The following is a 6,748-nucleotide window of genomic DNA, read 5'->3' as shown; positions in this document are numbered from 1 at the left end:
AAAGTATCTCAAGAAATGAAAAAGTTATGGGACTTTGAAGTTGCGCTTGAAAAATAATTGTTACACGCGGCGCTACATCGTGTGACGTCACGCGACAAACATGACGCGCCGGGTGCATAAGAATTATAGAATATATTGTTTTGTACTTATGTTTAATTAATGGATATAGCTACTTGATTTGTGCCTTTTTTGATTTCGTTACCTGCCTTTCGTCACTTTCGTCTAGCAGTGGACGTCCCACGGCTAAAACGATGATAGACGACGACGTTTATTATGCGTTAGTAGGAGTTAAAAAAGTTGGGCTATCCAGCACCTGTAGTTCCCGAGATTAGCGCGTTCAAACAAACAAACAAACAAACTCTTCAGCTTTATAATATAAGTATAGATATTGCAATTTAAAGTTCAATATAATAATTATATAGGCAGAAATTAAATAAATAGATAAACGGTCTACATAACGCGGTAAAATGTTGTCTTATATCAACTTTGTTTTTAATCCTTATTTCATAGGGTTATACCTTTATAGCAGTTTTGTCAATTCTGCCAGATCTTTATAAGTGTGCGTTAATTCTCCATTCTTATCGTAATAATTACGAGAGCCTCATACCATAATATTTGCTGTTGGACTGATAAAGTATTATTAAAATTATCAAAATATGTTCTATATAGAACTGAATTAATTCTCGCACTAATCGGACATGATCGTTAGGATACTGAGAAAATATAGCTACATAGATAAATACGATAACTAGAGTACCTATGGCTAGGTTTCCGTCTCTCGGGCGCGTATCGGCACGATGCGCTGGCAGGATGTATCGCCGGATCGTCTGATAATTTCCCGCCCCGAGATTTTCATTAAATTTTCAAGCGATTGCGTTATCAAATAGAATCGTCCTTTCTTTATAAGAAGTAAATCAGTATTATCGTTTTGGGGTTAAAACGCATCAATGTAGTCTAACTAACGGTTAAATTGGATTATCATTAGAAGCCTCAGCAAAACATAATCGAGAGCCCTTCTTGCCTTCAACTGGGGCAGAAATCTAAGATACTAAAATATTCAGGACTATTGCAATTACATATTTTTGTGCGATATGAGTTTAATATTAATTTTAAATAGCATTAAATTAAATTGACTTATTCACCTCTACCATCAGACGTATACGTAGGTACGTCGTACTTAGAGCATAGGTACGTGTGACGTGATGTTAAATTTTTACGAATCGATTGTCCAGATTCTTTTTATAAAATTTAAAAATTACTAAATACATGAAAATAACAAATTCAAATCTCAGATAAGAACCGTTGCAGACTCAAAGTTTAATTCACAACATTTAAATTGAAAAAAAAAATTTGGTGTTAAACTTTTTAATGAGTTTCGCCTTCGAAGATGTACTACTCTTAAGTGTCAAATTGAAAAAGAAGCACTAAACTCCAGTTCAGTTTAGTTCCAAATGCATCCTGTTTACATGTGAGCGAGCGGAGCGGGCGGCGAGGGCGGGCGGCTAACGAGCCACCGCGCTATTGAATTAGGAGCTGCCGCCTGCCCACCGCGCGCTGCACAACGCGCGCTGCACACTGCACGCCACTCGAAGTGAACTGGAATGAGTTCATTGTATGCATCGCCCGCAAATGTGAGCCCTCGTTCAGAGATCCACGTGTCTAGCCGGGGGTCTATCGGTACTGGAAATATTATCTTCGACGGAATAATTGTATTATTTTAACTACGTCTTCAGATAAGTGATTGAATTTCATAGCGGCTGATTGTGTTTCTGAGTAAGCAATTTAAGAGTTCGTGTGCAAAAACTGCATCCATATTCCATACATATTATACCTATCTATCTGTGATCATTCTATTTCTTAAGTCGGCTGAAGGGATGTTAATTATTTTTGTATATATGAATTCTACTCAACTATGATGACGATAATTATCTACTAATAAAATTTCGAGAAATTGAAAAAAAAAACACAACGCGGGCGGAGCCTGAGATAAGAGAACAACCTACTGCATAGATTACTAAATACTATAATTCATAGTTATTACCTAAAGAATAAACTATTAACTTATACGAAGGGAGCATGGAAGTCTTGGAAGATGTTGTTTTTTAAATTTTATTGTACTCGTATTGTTGTGGTGTAACTACAGGCAACTACGGTCATTGTTTTCTCTTTTCACCAAATGCTATTCATACACCTTTTCGTGGCAAACAGTGTGTGTATGTATGACTATACTTTTTTACTGCGAAGAAATAAATATTCTATGCTATTTGCGTCGTCCCGTATATCTTCATCAGGAAAATCGTGATAATATTATGAGCAAAGTCCCCGGTGCAGGAACAGCCGCGCATTGATTGCGCAAATAAGGCAGAAATATTAATTATTGTCAGGAAACAATAACAAGGCAGTAAAGGGCCGCCTCGTTGCGTCGAGTCGAAAGACTGATGCGGCTCGCATTATGTAATCATAACTTTTCCACTTGAGATTTATTGTGTCTTGCGATCCGATTTTGTATGTATATTTTAGCATATTATTATTTAGGGGTGTCCCTACGACACATAAAAACCGCGCACGCGCACGATGTGTTTCGTACTATCATCTATGATAGAAAATCATTTATTGTATGGGGATATTTAATATGTTTTTAATTTTATTTTTTAATTTTTAGTATTTGTTGTTATATACCTACCTACCGGCAACGGAAATACATCATTTGTGAATATTTCAGTTTTCTAGCTATCACGACAAAATAGTAGAATAAATTCGATTCCTCTGCTCTCGCCCTACTCTAATCCCGCCTCTTGACCGAAATTTTTCTATTCCTTAAAAATTTGTTTAATTAAGGCGTTACCCGGCAATTTCGACTATGTTCAACCTCTATAAAGTCTGGTACAACATAAAGCACAATACCGAAAAAAATATATAAAATAGAATGGTCTTTGATCTTTAATTGCTCGCGAGGACTTTTTTCCAAAGTTAATAGATTTCTAGAAAAAAAATGTGCCGTGGTCATCGATTTTTCCGCAAATACTCTATAAACTTCGTAACCTGCTGACTTAGAGCTCTGAAAATTTTATGTTTAATAAATTATCAGTTACACAACAGTCCCTGACGAGGATTTTTTGTTTCACTGATTGGTATCTTTTTAAATACAAAATGCGAGGAAAAAAGAAGGTGCAGCGGGAGAGGTTTGAGATCCGTCAAGTATGGTCAAGGTTATTAGCGCATGTATAAGCCTTAAGTTTATTCGGCGTATCTGATTATTTTTGCTAACAAGAAACATTTTAAGCAGTTAAGCTCATGAAATAAATAATTAACTTCGTTCCTCAGAGTTCCTTACAACACTGCAACAAAATAAAATGTACAAGCTCCCCGTAATCCATACTTCACTACATAGTATAAAACAAAGTCGCTTTCCCTGTCCCTATGTCCCTATGCCCCTTTGTACGCTTAAATCTTTGAAACTACGCAACGGATTTTGATGCGGTTTTTTTTAATAGATAGAGTGATTCAAGAGGAAGGTTTATATGTATAATAACATCCATTAAATAGTGGAGAAGTACTGTTATTTTTTAGGTTTCTAATGTGATGTCGTAAATTTTTACATTTTTTCCGCTTACATTGCAAACGCAGGCTGAACCCTACGAGTTTTATCAAAATAATGTACTAAGTATTATACACATTGAAAAGGTCTACAGAAAAGTCCGCGATGGTATATGTCTATCTCTTATGGATAACCCACAATAACTTTTTTTTGTCATTTACTTTTTACGACAAATAATGGCTAATTTTCGATGCGATTTTAACCAATACAGCATTAATCCTTAACCAATTAAATACCTTGAATACATTGTTCATTTAATATAGATCTATATGGCCCTTTACACCGTATGATTTAAGTGAATATTTTCGAAGATATTACAGATTTAAAAATTGCGGGACGTAGCGTTTGCGGCGGTACCGGCCGGCCGCCCGGCTATCGGGCGAGGCGAGCGGGCCGCTATGTTTTTAATTTTATATACAACGTTCACAGTTTTTCTGTACATAGTGTATTTTGTATCAGCATTGCACCCGTGCGAAGCCGGGGCGGGTCGCTAGTAATATATATTATAAATGCGAAAGTAACTCTGTCTGTCTGTCTGTTACTCAATCACGCCTAAACTACTGAACCAATTTGCATGAAATTTGGTATGGAGATATTTTGATACCCGAGAAAGGACATAGGCTACCTTATATTGCGAAATATGTACCACGGGCGAAGCCGGGGCGGACCTCTAGTAATATTATAAATGCGAAAGTGTGTTTATTCGTTTTAATGTGACATGGCCATGGGTAACTTTTGACAGCGGTGAAACGACTCATATTAATACGAATTTATCATCAGGGGAACCCGCGGGCAAAGAAAAATATATTATGAATATTGTTTTCAATACAAATGATGATGATGATATTGTTCATGAAATTAATCTATACTAATATTATAAAGAGGAAAAGTTTGTAATTATGTATGTATGTATGTATGGTTTTCACGCATAAACTACTGGACCGATTTCAAAAATTCTTTCACCATTAGAAAGCTGGATCTTCACTGAGCAACATAGGCTATATTGCAATTTCAAAAAAATTAGAGATCCTTACCAAAAATGCAATAATGTAACCCAAGGTGTAAAAAATTCCTCAATAAAACTTCTGTCATCGCGTGCGCTGCGGAATCTATTGAAGATAGAACAAAAAAATGTTCTACGGTATTATAGAATGGATCAATATCCACAAGAAAGTCCGGGATACCATATTATGTCCATCTTCAGTAGTTATGTTACTACAACAACTTTTTTACGTTTTCAAAGTAAATAGAAGTGCCGACAGTAATCAAACCATGTTATCCATACACATATATTAATCCTTATCCCATTAAATGATGTTTTATTATAGACTGTTTCAATACCAGCAAAATACTTTTTAAATGAAAAAAAAAAATGGATATTCCATTCAAAAGATATAACGAATTTTTAAAAGTGTCAATCTACAGAAAATAGTAGGTATACTGTTTAATACAATGAGCAGGCCGTAGTGCGGAACGCGGACGGGGTAAAGGTGATTTTCATGTGATTAAAAATTAAACCTATAGTCCGACCTATAGTAGACTTTTCACTGTCACGATATCGCTATCTATGCGGGTGAAACCGCAGGACATTGCTAGTAAATAATAATTCCATAATTCCAGGGCCCTGGTGAAAGCGCCCAACGACCGGGCGAGTTTATACGTTCGCTAGCTTTGCAGATACTGAGCCTGTGGATAGTGAGCATAGTGTACGCGTGCGCGGCCTGTGGATAGTGAGCATAGTGTACGGGATGTGGGTGGGAATAGGTGGGTGGTTTACTTTAATCAGTCGTAAAAATTTCCAATTTTAGGAAGATTAGAAAAATGATTTTAACAATAGTTAGGGAAATTTCGATTGACAGAAAAATTACGATAAGTCAGGAAAAATTTCTATAAGTCAGGAAAATTTCCACAAGTCGGGAAAATTTCTATAAGCTGGAAAATTTCCATAAGAAAGGAAAATTTCTATACGCCAGGAAAATTTCTATAAACAAGGAAAATTTCTATGCGTCAGGAAAATTTCTATAAGTCAGGAACATTTATACAGATAAGGAAAATTTGTATAAGTCAGGAAAATGTTTATAAGCCAGGAAAATTTCTATACTTACGTCAGGAAAATTTCCATAAGAAAGGAAAATTTCAGACAGAAAAATTTCAATGCGTCGGAAAATTTTCTATAAGCCAGGAAAATTTCTATAAGCCAGGAAAATTTCTATAATAATAATAATCATTTATTTGCAGACACATGAAGTCCATAGTAAATAAATTTAGGTAGGTACATATGAATCAAAAATTATCATTTTACAAAATCAAAAATAACTCAAAAATACATGCATTATTATAACAATGTCAAAAATTATAATACAAAAATTAAAATATAATATACTTCATTTCTAATTAATTAATAATTGATAAATCATGTCCAAAAACATTAAATTTAGATACATATAAATCGAAAAATTACCATTTTAAAATCAATAAATTAAAATATAATAAACATTTATTTCTAATTAATTAAATAACAATTGATAAAAATCATTTCAGTCAGTCAGCCGCAGAACAAAACACGCATTAATAACTACCTATCTAGAGCCGACCTGTGTGTGCAGTCTCACCCATCGACCAAGCATCGGGCAGTCCCACCGGTCACTAAATGCCCTCAACATGCCGTGGGTGCTTGTATCTGTTCTGCGCCGGAGAGAAGCGCATCGTTTGCGAATTATGGCATAAAAATCGTCCACTCTAGCATCGGCAAACATACCAGAGGCGCTACAATAACGCGGCAGCCCCACAAGCATCCTGAAGGCATTGTATAAGCCAGGAAAATTTCTATACGCCAGGAAAATTTCTATACGCCAGGAAAATTTATATACGCCAGGAAAATTTCTATACGCCAGGAAAATTTAAGACAAGAAAATTTCCATAAGGCCGGAAAATTTCTATACGTCAGGAAAATTTCTATACGTCGGGAAAATTTCTCTTTGTGGGGAAAATTTCGATAAGTCAATAAAAAATAATATTATAGATAAATTATAAGCCAGCAAAATTTCTATAAGACAAGAAAATTTCCATAAGTCCGGAAAATTTCTATACGTCAGGAAAATTTCGATAAGACAGGAGAATTTGTTTTCGTCAGGAAAATTTCTCTTTGTG

Source organism: Colias eurytheme, chromosome 10 (genome assembly GCF_061535395.1).
Source record: "Colias eurytheme isolate Ceu_HAF_F1 chromosome 10, ilColEury1 Martin Lab GWU primary, whole genome shotgun sequence".
Lineage (NCBI taxonomy): Eukaryota > Metazoa > Arthropoda > Insecta > Lepidoptera > Pieridae > Colias > Colias eurytheme.
This window is presented reverse-complemented; position numbering follows the sequence as displayed.